The following is a 15,646-nucleotide window of genomic DNA, read 5'->3' on the forward strand; positions in this document are numbered from 1 at the left end:
TAAAGTCCTGTTTGCCATGGTAAAGTGTAGTGGGGAGCGGGAAAGCAGTATACTTACCGTCCGTGCGGCTCCCGGGGCGCTTCAGAGTGACGTCAGGGCGCCCCACGCGCATGGATGACGTGATCGCATGGATCACGTCATCCATGCGCATGGGGCGCTCTGACGTCATTCTGGAGCGTCCCGGGAGCCGCACGGACGGTAAGTATACTGCTCCCCCGCTCCCCATTACTACTATGGCAGCCAGGACTTTAATAGCGTCCTGGGTGCCATAGTAACACTGAACGCATTTTGAAGACGGATCCGTCTTCAAATGCTTTCAGTTCACTTGCGGTGTTACGGATCCGGCGGGCACCTCCGGCAAATGGAGTGCACGACGGATCCGGACAACGCAAGTGTGAAAGAGGCCTTACTTGTGTGACCAGAGAAGAGTCATATTTTCAAGCTCTGACTCATTTCAGGTTAATTTACATATGTATCAAATCGGTTTTTATACACAATAAAAGCACAGAGAGCTATGGGGACTGGATATTGTGGATGTGCTAGCGGCCATCTAGCAGCCCATGTCCTCAGCTCTATACCCCAAATCCAGGTGACAGGTTCCCTTTAAGGCCGAATGCACACGGCCGTGAGCGGTCCGTGGTATCCCGGGCAGTCCGATCCCCTGAAGACTGCCCGATCCCCTGAAGACGCCATGTATATGGCGAAACATGTCGGGGGGCAGTAGTTAGATTTTTAGATCACAGCCGATCGTAGTACAGCGTGCTAGCTACCGAGTAGCTGTGAGGCAGGATAACGAATGTATGCGCCGCCAGCAGCGAACAAATAGATAAGGTGAACGGGGCTATGAAATGTATGCCCCGCCAGCAGCGAACAAATAGATAAGGTGAACGGGGCTATGAAAGCCAATAGACCTCAGCCAGCGTAGCGCATCAACAGCCGTCAGCTACAAAGTAGCACCAAATGTAGCAAAAATAGCTAGTAAGCCCAGAAGAAACTAGCAGGCAGTGAAGTGACCAATGTGCTACCACTATAGCTCCAAGAGTATACACAGAGACAGACAAGTAGCCATTTAAGGCCTCTTTCACACTTGCGTTGTTGGGATCCGGCATGCACTTCCGTTGCCGGAGGTGCCTGCCGGATCCGGAAAAACGCAAGTGTACTGAAAGCATTTGAAGACGGAACCGTCTTCCAAATGCTTTCAGTGTTACTATGGCACCCAGGACGCTATTAAGGTCCTGGTTGCCATAGTAGTAGTGGGGAGCGGGGGAGCAGTATACTTACAGTCCGTGCGGCTCCCGGGGCGCTCCAGAATGACGTCAGAGCGCCCCATGCGCATGGATGACGTGATCCATGCGATCACGTGATCCATGCGCTTGGGGCGCCCTGACGTCACTCTGGAGCGCCCGGGGAGCCGCACGGACGGTAAGTACACTGCTCCCCCGCTCCCCACTACACTTACCATGGCTGTCAGGACTTTAGCGTCCCGGCAGCCATGGTAACCACTCTGAAAAAGCTAAATGTCGGCTCCGGCAATGCGCCGAAACGACGTTTAGCTTAAGGCCGGATCCGGATCAATGCCTTCCAATGGGCATTAATTCCGGATCCGGCCTTGCGGCAAGTGTTCCGGATTTTTGGCCGGAGCAAAAAGCGCAGCATGCTGCGGTATTTTCTCCGGCCAACAAACGTTCCGTACCGGAACTGAAGACATCCTGATGCATCCTGAACGGATTACTCTCCATTCAGAATGCATTAGGATAATCCTGATCAGGATTCTTCCGGCATAGAGCCCCGACGACTGAACTCTATGCCGGAAGACAAGAACGCAGGTGTGAAAGAGCCCTAAAACTGTCACTTCAACATAAGCAGAGAACACCAAGGAATAAATATATATATATCACGCTATAGGTCGACTGATCAAAGTTTTAAAATATAGCAGGTTAGGATAAAGTATTCACTAATTATTTAAAAATCACCAATAAAAGTTACATTTTATTTAAACAAGCCGAGAATAATAAATGCACTTGTCAAGAGTAGGCAACCAATAGTCATTTGACTAACTGTAAATATAGTAAAATTGCCTCTACAAGTGAAGGGTATCGTAGACTGTAAAATAAATAAGCCCTGAAACGGATCTCACAAGCGGACCCAGAAACGCCAGTGTGAAAGTAGCCTAACAGAAGCTTCATAATCTATGGTTACGCATATTAATAAATACTCAATAAAGATCATGTATAACTAATCATAAACTTTATTGTAATCAATATCATAATGGCAAACTCATAACCAGTGATGGCCAGTTCGCAGTGTTCGCCGAAGAACACATGCGATCTGCCATCTTCACTCCCAAGTCCGGCGATGCAGAGGTAAGTCCTTACCTGTGCCTGCGCCGCGAGACGCTCTGAACACATGCGGTCACCGGGAGCAGGCAGAACCAATAAACTAAGCAATAAACCGATGGGAAACCAAATCCGCAATAGTCAACACTACGACAATTGTAGAAAACAATAAAAGGAGTGGGGGGTCGGACGCCGATCCTGGCTCTGTCTTCAATCTAATTAATCAGGGTACTCCCATGTGTTTTCCACTTCTGGCTGACTTAGATTCTCACTTTGACTCAGATACTCAAACTTCATATACATTTCAGCCATGTAACATTTTGAATATTTGTTGTTAGATGAGAAGGATACTACTCACGCTTCAGAAGACCTCATGGTACTTTCTTTAATTTATTTTCACAATTAAAAGTGTTGCATGGCTCTCAGGCCCACCTGTTCAGAGTTCGCTGAGTTGTAAACCACATATTCAAGCGCGAGTAAGGGGGCTGCAGAAACGCTTCACAAGGTGGCGATGGAGCTGTTTACAGACTTGGTAGGCCAATAAAAGGCCCAGTCTATAGTAATTGAGCGCATTCACCTGGCACTGTGACCAGCGCCAAAACCCTCAGAGAGACCGCGTGATGTGGTTTGCGGGATCTGAGGTACAGGGGTGGGGGCGTGGGGACCTGCAGGTGACGGGCTAAAAGATCTCCCATATGCAGCTCACAGATAGTATCACGTGTTTGTTCAGCTCCATTAGACGCCTAGTAAACTGCAAGATGCCCCCAGAGCGTTCTAGCTTGGAGGACACATGGTCACACAACCCCCTATGTTGAGTGACATACACTGCTCAAAAAAATAAAGGGAACACAAAAATAACACATCCTAGATCTGAGTTAATTAAATATTCTTCTGAAATACTTTGTTCTTTACATAGTTGAATGTGCTGACAACAAAATCACACAAAAATAAAAAAATGGAAATCAAATTTTTCAACCCATGGAGGTCTGGATTTGGAGTCACACTCAAAATTAAAGTGGATAAACACACTACAGGCTGATCCAACTTTGATGTAATGTCCTTAAAACAAGTCAAAATGAGGCTCAGTAGTGTGTGTGGCCTCCATGTGCCTGTATGACCTCCCTACAACGCCTGTGCATGCTCCTGATGAGGTGGCGGACGGTCTCCTGAGGAATCTCCTCCCAGACCTGGACTAAAGCATCTGCCAACTCCTGGACAGTCTGTGGTGCAACGTGACGTTGGTGGATAGTGCGAGACATGATGTCCCAGATGTGCTCAATTGGATTCAGGTCTGGGGAACGGGCGGGCCAGTCCATAGCATCAATGCCTTCGTCTTGCAGGAACTGCTGACATACTCCAGCCACATGAGGTCTAGCATTGTCTTGCATTAGGAGGAACCCAGGGCCAACCGCACCAGCATATGGTCTCACAAGGGGTCTGAGGATCTCATCTCGGTACCTAATGGCAGTCAGGCTACCTCTGGCGAGCACATGGAGGGCTGTGCGGCTCTCCAAAGAAATGCCACCCCACACCATTACTGACCCAATGCCAAACCGGTCATGCTGGAGGATGTTGCAGGCAGCAGAACGTTCTCCACGGCGTCTCCAGACTCTGTCACATCTGTCACATGTTCTCAGTGTGAACCTGCTTTCATCTGTGAAGAGCACAGGGCGCCAGTGGCGAATTTGTCAATCTTGGTGTTCTCTGGCAAATGCCAAACGTCCTGCACGGTGTTGGGCTGTAAGCACAACCCCCACCTGTGGACGTCGGGCCCTCATATCACCCTCATGGAGCAGACACATGCACATTTGTGGCCTGCTGGAGGTCATTTTGCAGGGCTCTGGCAGTGCTCCTCCTGTTCCTCCTTGCACAAAGGCGGAGGTAGCTGTCCTGCTGCTGGGTTGTTGCCCTCCTACGGCCTCCTCCACGTCTCCTGATGTACTGGCCTGTCTCCTGGTAGCGCCTCCATGCTCTGGACACTACGCTGACAGACACAGCAAACCTTCTTGCCACAGCTCGCATTGATCTGCCATCCTGGATAAGCTGCACTACCTGAGCCACTTGTGTGGGTTGTAGACTCCGTCTCATGCTACCACTAGAGTAAAAGCACCGCCAGCATTCAAAAGTGACCAAAACATCAGCCAGGAAGCATAGGAACTGAGAAGTGGTCTGTTGTCACCACCTGCAGAACTACTCCTTTATTGGGAGTGTCTTGCTAATTGCCTATAATTTCCACCTGTTGTCTATCCCATTTGCACAACAGCATGTGAAATTGATTGTCACTCAGTGTTGGTTCCTAAGTGGACAGTTTGATTTCACAGAAGTGTGATTGACTTGGAGTTACATTGTGTTGTTTAAGTGTTCCCTTTATTTTTTTGAGCAGTGTATGTCCAGTTTTTATGGTTGTTGTGGTTCTCCTCTCTCCCTCTCTTTGGCTACCCCCTGTTTAGTGATAATTATGGTGCTTACCTTGCCTGTGGATTGGTAAACTGCACTGTCACGTGAGCGGTTGAAGATTTTTATCTCCGGGCAGATTTTGTAGACTTCCTCTTCTTGGATTTAATGGTGGCAAGATGGACTTTATATTGAGCAGCTTGCCATGGTCAAGCCACAGAAGATGAAAGACTGAAAAAAGAGATGTGTGATGGAAGAGCTGCTGAGGGACCTGATTCGGTAAGAGGAGAGTAGCAGTGGTGTATAATGGCTAAGAAGATGCCTGGAGAGCCGTCACATCGGCTGCCGCACCTTTTGCTGACATGTTTCCTGCAGACCTATAGAAGAGGTGGAGCGTTGCCAGTGGAAGGAACCATTTGTGCAGCGCCGGCGGCCAGCAGAGGTAATAAGATACCTGAACTTATGGAAGTCGACCCCTTACAGAGCGGAGCTGTGAGATCACGTCTAGGCAGTAAGCATTGAAAGATTCTGGCAATGCTGTCCAGGAGAATGGGGGGCTCTCTGAAGGGTGTTTTATTGCCCATCACCATACAGCAAACGGCAGAGAAGATGTTCCTACAGGGCGCAACCTAGTAGCGGATGCAGGCTGCAGTACCAGTTGAGGAACAGAAGTGTCTGGAGCGCCCCAATGTGGAAAAGGACCCTGTTGATCTGTATCTGTACAGTATTTTGTTGTCTGATGTGATGAGACTCTTCTCAGACTGAGACAATCTGCAGCTGTTCACCCAAAACTGCTTGGGTAACTAGCAGCAGGGCCAGTTCTAGGTGAAATGGGGCCTTGGGGCGAAAAACAATAAGGCCCCCCCTCCATGACACTTGATGACTTTTACAGAAGAAACTGTATATTGTGGGGCACGGTGTATGCTACACTCACCTAAAGAATTATTAGGAACACCATACTAATGGACCCCCTTTTGCCTTCAGAACTGTCTTAATTCTACGTGGCATTGATTCAACAAGGTGCTGATAGCATTCTTTAGAAATGTTGGCCCATATTGATAGGATAGCATCTTGCAGTTGATGGAGATTTGAGGGATGCACATCAAGGGCACGAAGCTCCCGTTCCACCACATCCCAAAGATGCTCTATTGGGTTGAGATCTTGTGACTGTGGGGGCCATTTTAGTACAGTGAACTCATTGTCAAGTTCAAGAAACCAATTTGAAATGATTCGAGCTTTGTGACATGGTGCATTATCCTGCTGGAAGTAGCCATCAGAGGATGGATACATGTTCTCATTCTGTTTACGCCAAATTCGGACTCTACCATTTGAATGTCTCAACAGAAATCGAGACTCATCAGACCAGGCAACATTTTTCCAGTCTTCAACAGTCCAATTTTGGTGAGCTTGTGCAAATTGTAGCCTCTTTTTCCTATTTGTAGTGGAGATGAGTGGTACCCGGTGGGGTCTTCTGCTGTTGTAGCCCATCCGCCTCAAGGTTGTGCGTGTTGTGGCTTCACAAATGCTTTGCTGCATACCTCGGTTGTAACGAGTGGTTATTTCAGACAACGTTGCTCTTCTATCAGCTTGAATCAGTCGGCCCATTCTCCTCTGACCTCTAGCATCCACAAGGCATTTTTGCCCACAGGACTGCCGCATACTGGATGTTTTTCCCTTTTCACATTCTTTGTAAACCCTAGAAATGGTTGTGCATGAAAATCCCAGTAACTGAGCAGATTGTGAAATACTCAGACCGGCCCGTCTGGCACCAACAACCATGCCACGCTCAAAATTGCTTAAATTACCTTTCTTTCCCATTCTGACATTCAGTTTGGAGTTCAGGAGATTGTCTTGACCAGGACCACACCCCTAAATGCATTGAAGCAACTGCCATGTGATTGGTTGACTATATAATTTCATTAATGAAAAATAGAACAGGTGTTCCTAATAATTCTTTAGGTGTGTATATGTGTATAACAAACATATTTCATATGAAAACTTATAATTACTTGGCTTGGCCCTTGAGGATCTCGGACGCTACTTCAACACTTGGCCGCGGGCTCGGCGGAGCTGATGTTGTGTTTTATCCTAATGAGAAAGATTTCATAATAAGGATTTGGAGAATGGGCAGAGGGATAGCAGAGCAGGGAGAGGCTGGTGCTGCTACTAGGGGTTCATACCATGGGGGAGTAATAAAGCCCACCATAATCCCCCCCCCCAGTAGAAATAATTCTCCTTATAATGTGACAGTGCAAAAAATACCCCCTTGTAATGCCCCCAGTTGAGCTAATGTCCCCATAGTGCTCCCATAATGTGCCAGTATAAAATACCCCTATATAGTGCCCCCAGTAAATGCCCCCATAGTGCTCCTCTCCCCCCTCCCTCCTAGTGCCCCCCATAATGTAACAGTATAAAATGCCCCATATATAGTGCCCCAGTAGATGCCCTCAGTGTCCCCCATAATTTGTAAGTATAAAATACCCCTTCTCAATGCCCCCATAGATGACCCCATAGTACTCCTCTCCCACGTTCCCCATAGTACACACAATAATGTGTTCCAGTATAAAATGCCCCATCACAGAGCCCCCATATAAAATAACCGTTCTTTGTGGCCTCAGTAAATGCCCCTATAGTGCCCACCAATAATGTGCCAGTAAGAAGTGCCCCCAATCATGTGCCAGTTAGAAGTGCCCCCACAGTGCCACCCAATAATGTGCCAGTAAGAAGTGCCCCCAATGTGCCGGTAATAAGTGCCCCCATAGATGTCCCCCAATAATGTGCCAGTAAAACGTGCCCTCATAGATGCCCCCCAATCATGTGCCAGTAATAAGAGCCCCCCCCACCATCATGTGTCAGTAACAAGAGCCCCCCATATCATGTGCCAGTAGCCATAGGGCCCCCCCCATTATGTGCCAGTAGCCATAGGCCGCCCCTATCATGTCCCAGTAGCCAGGGCCCCCCTATCATGTCCCAGTAGCCAGAGCCCCCCTATATCATGTGCCAGTAGCCAGAGCCCCCCTATATCATGTGCCAGTAGCCATAGGCGCCCCCCCATCATGTGCCAGTAGCCATAGGCCCCCCTATCATGTGCCAGTAGCCTGAGCCCCCCATCAACATATGCCAGTAGCCATAGGGCCCCCCTATCATGTCCCAGTAGCCAGGGCCCCCCATCATGTCCCAGTAGCCAGAGCCCCCCCCATCATGTGCCAGTAGCCATAGGGCCCCCCTATCATGTCCCAGTAGCCAGGGCCCCCTTATCATGTCTCAGTAGCCAGAGCCCCCCACCATCATGTGCCAGTAGCCATAGGGCCCCCATCATGTGCCAGTAGCCATAGGGCCCCACTATCATGTCCCAATAGCCAGATCCCCCCATCATGTCCCAGTAGCTAGATCCCCCCCCCCCATCATGTGCCAGTAGCCATAGGGCCCCTCCCATCATGTGCTAGTAGCCATAGGCCCCCCTATCATGTACCAGTAGCCAGGGCCCCCTATCATGTCCCAGTAGCCAGAGCCCCCCTATATCATGTGCCAGTAGCCAGAGCCCCCCTATATCATGTGCCAGTAGCCAGAACCCCCCTATATCATGTGCCAGTAGCCATAGGCGCCCCCCCATCATGTGCCAGTAGCCATAGACCCCCCTATCATGTGCCAGTAGCCTGAGCCCCCCATCAACATGTGCCAATAGCCATAGGCCCCCCATCATGTGCCAGTAGCCATAGGGCCCCCCCCATCATGTGCCAGTAGCCATAGGCCCCCCCTATCATGTCCCAGTATCCAGGACCCCCCTATCATGTCCCAGTAGCCAGAGCCCCCCCATCATGTGCCAGTAGCCATAGGGCCCCCCCTATCATGTCCCAGTAGCCAGGGCCCCCCCATCATGTCCCAGTAGCCATAGCCCCCCCCCCCCATCAACATGTGCCAGTAGCCACCAGTATTGACAAAAAAAACAAAAAAAAACACTTATACTTACCTCCTTGGCAGCGCTGTACGGCTCAGGGCTCATGCGGCGCCTGCGCCGGCCTCTGATAGGCTGTCGGCCTAGTGCCTGCAGCCTATCAGAGGAAGGGACACACCTCTTCCTCCCCTGCCTCAGCACAGTAATCTGTATCGCTGTCCTGAGGACGGCGATACAGATGACTGGAGATGAGCGCTTCCACAATGGAAGCGCTCATCTCCGTTTGACACTGACTGACTGTCCTGCCTATAGTTAGTTGCGGGGCGGCGCGGGGGGGCCCCTAAGGACTCGGGGGCAATTGCCCCCCTTGCCTCTATGGAAGCGCCGGCCCTGACTAGCAGGGACAAATTTGGTTTTCTTTCTTGCAGTCTTTTCTGCCTTGCAGCTTTACTACTTCTAATGTTCTTTGTAAAATAATTCTAGGCTGGCAGAGGCCTGTATGAAGGAAGCTTTGGGTTGCAAATTATCACTGTTATGTGTTCATTTGGCTGCCTATAAAGGAGCATATTTGTCGAAATGAGTACATATGTGGATCTTAATAACCAATAGCTAAAGGCTATAAAGTTCTGTTTTTGGCCTATTATTTATTTGTTAAAATATAACTTTTATTATGGTCCTGTTTAACCCCTTCAGGACCCTGCCATTTTTAACCTTAAGGACCAGGCCATTTTTTTGCATATCTGACATATGTCACTTTATGTGGTGCAAAGTCTTTCAAAAGCTAGTTACAGGCTTTTTGCATATTTGTTGTAGTTCTTGGTGAAACTTTCCCAGAAAAATGCAGTGGACTTTTTCAGTATGTAGACATTATTCTGGAGGCTAACCTCTATTTTGGTGGTGTGGCATGGCTATCTTAGGAGGAGATTTTCAGACTAAAGCTGGTGGTTCATCCATCTTTGACATGGGGTTGTAAAGATGTGGGTCTATTGCTCAACTTAATGTTACCACAAAGGTCGGTTCATACTAAACAGTTGACTGGTCTTCAGGGTTCTTTGAAAAAAGGGGTTTGTTTCACATTTAATGAGGCTCAATTTAAGAGTTTATCAAATTGCAGATACAAACATGAATGCACCTTTTGTGGCGGTGGTCATCCATTGTGCAGGTGCTTTCAAAGAGTCAACCAGTCTCAGCAGCAGCAAGGACGCCAATGAAGCTGTTAAGAATCGTTCCATGGCTAGAAATGTGTCCAAACAAGGAAATGTCTGATTTGTTATTTCATAGTTTTATGTTTGGTTTGATATTCCAGAGTTCTTCAGAGTGTCATCAGCAGGCTGCAACAAAGATGAAGAGTCTACAGATTGGCGTGGTATTAAAGAGCAGGAAGTGCTCAACCCCATATGCAGTGGTGCATCTATACCGGGGGGGGGGGGGGGGGGGCAGATCCTGCACTTGTGGTCCGCTGCTTAGCGTTAGTTCCCAAGCTACTTGAGAAACCTTGGCGTGGTGCTCGGGCTCAGACATGTCCTCCAAGTAGGATATGTTGGCTAATTTCTCAATTTTACACCAATATGAGGGTTAGTAAGACCGCAGAGTGCACCTGTCCTTGTTTTTGTTATAGTAGTTTTACTGTTTATCACATCCACACATTTGCTATCGTGTGTAGGATGTCCATTGTGGTACTTGTGGTCCGCTGCAGGCATCCTCCATTCTATGCATTTTTGCTGGGGATTGCCATTAGCAGCGGACCACAAGTGCAGGATCTGCCTCCCCGGTATAGATACACCACTGCATATGTGGTTGAGCACTTTCTGCTCTTTAATACTACACCAATCTGTAGTTTGTATATTGAATTTTTTGGAGGTGTAGAAACTCCTAGTCTGAATGTGCCTTTATTTCCATCCACAGGCAGCATTCTGGTGCACATGTGAGACCCGGGCTATATCAGCCAGTCTTGGGTGGGGCTCAGAGCTCTCTGCCTCCTCCCACTGTATGCATGGTCACATGCTGGAGGTTACAGGGAGATTGCTGTGAGTCAGACCTTGCGCTCCTGTAATTCGCCCACTGGCTCCTGGTATTGCCCATACGGCCCAGGTAGGTTTAGCGTTAGATCCCGAGCTACTTGAGAAATCTTGGCGCAGTGCTCGGGCTCAGACATGTCCTCCAAGTAGGATATGTTGGCTAATCTCTAAATTTTACACCAATATGAGGTTAATAAGACTGCAGAGTGCACCTGTCCTTGTTTATGTTATATTAAAGATGAAGAGTCACAGAAAGGCATAGACGTGCACGTCCTTTGGCCACATCCCACACTGATGACCACTTCATTGTGAAGAATGCCTTGCAGAACCGGATGATGAATGCCACAAAACTCCAGGCACATTTAAGGGAGGTGAGAGGCACCAAAGTGTCATGTCAGACCATCATCTTGCATGGACCAGTAAGCATATAGGCTAGACGACGGACCAGTGGGCCTCAGTGCTGTTCACTGATAAAGTCGATTCACAGTGAGCAGAAATGATGGCCACCAACAATGTTGGAGATGTCAGGGAGAGCGGTATGAATCAGCCACAGACGAGCCTTTGGTGGTGGTGGTGTTACAGTGTGGGCAGGTGTGTCTAGTCAATACAGAACCGCCCTACACTTAGTGAATTGTACAGTGACAAGCACATACTACTTGAATTACATCATTAGTCCAGTCATTGTGGAGAAGCTCGTAACTCTGTACCTCAAAATCTCAATGACCTGAGGGCCACTCTTCAATAAGAGTGGGATGCCATGCCTCAGCAGACAATTAGTCGAGATCATGACACAAGGCGCTGGAGAGTCTGCAGCCCCCTGTCCTGAGGTGTGACCAGCAAACAGCCCATCCTCGTTAATATCTCTGTGCTAACTGTCACCTGGGGGGCAGTTTGCTGTTTCCCAGGTCCGAGGCAGACAGCTCGGCTCTCTATGCAGCCTTTAACTAATTCATAAATCCATTACCCCCAACATGGCTGCTGGCCTTGTAATACAAATACATAAATACCCACTGTATACATGTAAATCACACCGGAATATGTTACACTATGACATATAACTATAAAACCTCTAATATGACAGCAAACATTATAATACCTACAAATGGGATGTCATATTTTCTTAAGATCTCCTTAACATTCTCTAGTAAGGGACCATGGTTTACAGTATAGAGGTCTTGAAGGTCCCCTGGTATCTTTATACCCAAATATGACAATGGTCTTTTCGATACTGGAAAAGGTGAGATCTTGCTCAGTCGTATGAGTTCCTCCCTAGACAGTGTGATATTTAACAGTTCCGATTTTGTGGTATTAACTTTAAAGTCAGAAAGTGCACTAAAGGCTTTCAGTTTATTGTTTATTGTCTCTGGGTTGGTGACTAGGAACATCAGGTCATCAGCAAATGCTGTGCACTTAAAGGGAACCTGTCATGTGGATATTTGATTATAATCTAACTAATTATATACAATCATTAACTACTAAAAAGTACCTTAGATGTATTCACTTACTGGTGTGACAGATGGTTACCTCATAATACACACACAAAGATGCCGCATGCTAATGAGCTGATTTGAGTCCAGCGCTTATTTAATTTAGAGCTACAGCCACTCCCCTGCCCACCTGCTGCTGATTCATATGGAAAAAAACTGTCAATCAGCAGCAGGTGGGCGGGGAGATTCAGGAGCTCATGAATATTCAGGACTCATCATTATCAGCTGGAGCTTTTCAATACAAGATGTTGGCAGATTGACTGGGTCAATTAAAGAAAGTGATCCAGCATTTTGCTTAGAGAATCAGTCACTTATTTATGTTGCCCTTAGTTAGGACACCATAAAACTGGTGACAGGTTCCCTTTAAGGTCTCTCTCATCATACTGGATGCCCATAATTAGAGGATCTTGGCGAATTGATTGTATTAGCGTTTCTGCCACCATAACAAAGAGGGATGGAGATAGGGGGTATCCCTGCCTCGTTCCATTTGGGATCTCAAAGGTCGTGGACATTGTCCCATTTATTCGTAGCTTGGCATGCGGCTGTTCATATAGCGAAAAGATTGCTTGCACAAATGTGTCAGGTATGTTGAATCGGTGGAGTGCTAACCTCATAAAAGACCAGTTGACCCTATCGAATGCTTTTTTAGCATCGATACTCAAGAAAACTAGGGGGAGTTTCCTATTTTGAGCCACATGGATGGAGTAAAAAATGCTGTGGGCATTGTCTCTTCCCTCTCTGCCTTTCACGAAACCGGACTGTTCGCAACCTATGAGCATCGTTAGGACAGAGCTCAACCTCATGGCCAAAATTTTTGCCAATATTTTTAGGTCAATGTGCAATAATGAAATCGGCCTGCCCACAGCTTAACGGGTCCTTTCCTTCCTTGGGTATGAGTATGACACATGATTCCTGCATAGCTCCATGAGATGATGGGTTAAAACTTCCTGGAACTTTTTGTAGTAAACTAGCGGAAAGCCATCCGGCCCCAGGCTCTTTCCTGGTGCAAAGCTGTGGATTCCATCTCGCACTTCTTTCTGTGTGACTTGTCTGATCAGATGAGCTCCCATCTCTGGTGAGAGTGAGGTTAGGTCAAGGGAGTTTAAGAACTGTAATGAGAGATCAGATCTATTAATTATGTCTTCTTGCTCTCTTCCTTTGTTTAGGTTATGTAGGTCTGAATAAAACTCTCCCATACAATCGGGAACTTACAGTCAGGTGTAATGTTAGTGGAGAAATAGGAGGATATAGTATCTTTGATCTACTCGCAGTATCTGAGGTTGTATAGCAATGATTCATTTAGTCTCCAGTTTCTGCGGGGCAGGGAGGTCAGGGTGAGAGACACCACACAAGGGGCATGGTTCGAGATCATGATAGATCCAATCTTAGACATGTTGCATAGCTGTAGGAGAGATGTAGATATTAAAATATAATCCAGTCTATGAAAGGATGCATGTGGGTTAGAGTAAAGTAAATAATCTTTCGTAGTAGGATTGAGGTGTCTCCAGACATCAGCGAGATTCAGTTCCTGTAATTTCTTGTGCAGCTTACTCAGGTGTTTTTGTGAAATATGGGATTTGCCTGACAAAGAGTCGGTGAGCGGGTTGAGTGCTAAGTTAAGGTCTGTTCCCAACACCACTGGACCCTCTTCAAACGCCCCCAGGGTGTCCAGGGCCTTAAGGAGCCAGGTCACCATGGAGGCGTTAGGGGCATATAGATTAGCAAAAGTGTTTTTTTTTTTTTGGAGGCTATTTCCCTTTTTAAAAGCGGGACTCTTCCCTCTGCGTCTGATAGTTGTTGGTGAAGTATGAAAGGTACTGTATGATGGAATCTTATGGCTACACCTTTGCACGCAGAAGAAGGGTGACTGACAGCCATGGTACCATTGCCTAAATGGGTGTAGGGGTAACTTCGGGATTCTCCCTTGTTTGAAATGGGTTTCCTGTAGGAAGATTATTTGGGACTTAAGTTTACATAGTGTGATTGCCAGTTGAACCCTTTTATTAGGGGAGTTCATACCATTTACATTCAAAGTAGTGAGCAGTATGTCAGCCATTTGTGTCTTGTATAAGATGCTCACCCACCGCATAGTTTACAATCACAGACAGATATCCCACTACAATCCCAGGCCCCAGTGTTGGCCAGATAAATCAAGGAATCTAAATTTCTAGGGAGGGATATAGGGAAGATAAGAGGTAAAGGGTAGGATTGGGGTTTGAGGGTAATTGGATATCGCTCTAATTTATCCTATACAGTTAACCGGAGCTCCTGGAGAAGACTAAGATCGGCTTAAAAAACGTACCGTTTCCCAGTCTCCAGAAGCCTCGTGTAGGCCTTAGGCCTAAGGACCCCTGAGAGATCTACTTTAATATACTTGCTCGAGTGATTGGTGCCGGGGAGGGGAGTTGTGATCAGGGGTGCTATATGTCAACAAGTGCCTAGCTCAAAATCCCGACACCTCCACCCATTATTTTCCATGCCAGTTTATGGCATGGAAAACAGCCTTAAACTACGCCAGCAAGGGAGCGGGCATAGTTTAAAGCATGTTGCACGGCCGGAGGAAGCAAGAGCCAAAGTTATGTAAAGGCCTGCACCTCCACCTCCACATAACTTTGCCACATCCACCGGCAGGGCAGAGAGATTAAGACCAGCATATAATTTGCCGGTCTTAATAAATGTCCCCCTATGTGCACAACATGGCACATAAAATATGCAGAAAGGGGGTCATTTATTATACTGAAATATGCCCATATTAGGCGTATTTCAGGTGCAGATGACTGTGCAATGATTAGGAAACTGCAGTGAGTGACTGTGGCGAAACTAACCTCGCCATGGTGTTTTGGAGGGGGCTGTTTGCCAGCCTCCTGCCCCAGGATTATGGCCCATACTAACTTTGAAGGAGAAGACAGACCGGCCGCACAGCTTAAATCTGTGGAATTGTTTTGGGCAGGAAAGCCATGCTTGCGGCCGGCCAAATGTGACTTCCATGGAATTCGGGAACCCCTGCTCGGATCTGGGTGATTTTTGGATATGTTGTTCACCCAGATCAGAGCTATCCATGGATGTATACATTATGGGGATGTGTGGGGTTTTGAGGTGTTTTCTGTGTGTTGGGAAAAATGTGTGTTTTCTGTCTGGTAGTGATTAAGTTAGCCCATTACGTTTGGTAATTGTATTTTGTGGATTGCGTCTCAGACAATGCCAGTGTGTTAGTTAATTGCGTCTCAGACAATGCTCATTGTATTTTGTTGACTGCGTTACAGACAGAGGGAAGGGGATTTTGTGTACAATTGCTGGGAGGGTTTCAATACTGTAAATGCATGTGATTGGCTAAAATATAAACTGTCACAGTCTTTTACAAGGGCCCCAGGGGGAGTGTCCATTGCTAGGAGACCTGCATAAAAGGCTGAAAAATAACCCATTAAAGAGTTCCTGCTTTACCCCTTTATGAAGTCTTGGATCATGTTTGGGGGATGGGATAATTACACTCTTGGGGATTGCTATATCATAATACTC

General features: G+C 47.3%; 1 protein-coding gene across 1 annotated transcript in view; it reads right to left on the reverse strand.

The window, feature by feature from the left end:
• Nucleotides 1–15,646, reverse strand: part of COMT (catechol-O-methyltransferase) — a 150,353-nt gene that overhangs the window by 57,826 nt on the left and 76,881 nt on the right. The gene's annotated exons all lie outside the window — the stretch shown is intronic.

Source organism: Bufo bufo, chromosome 2, assembly GCF_905171765.1.
Source record: "Bufo bufo chromosome 2, aBufBuf1.1, whole genome shotgun sequence".
Classification (NCBI taxonomy): Eukaryota; Metazoa; Chordata; class Amphibia; order Anura; family Bufonidae; genus Bufo; species Bufo bufo.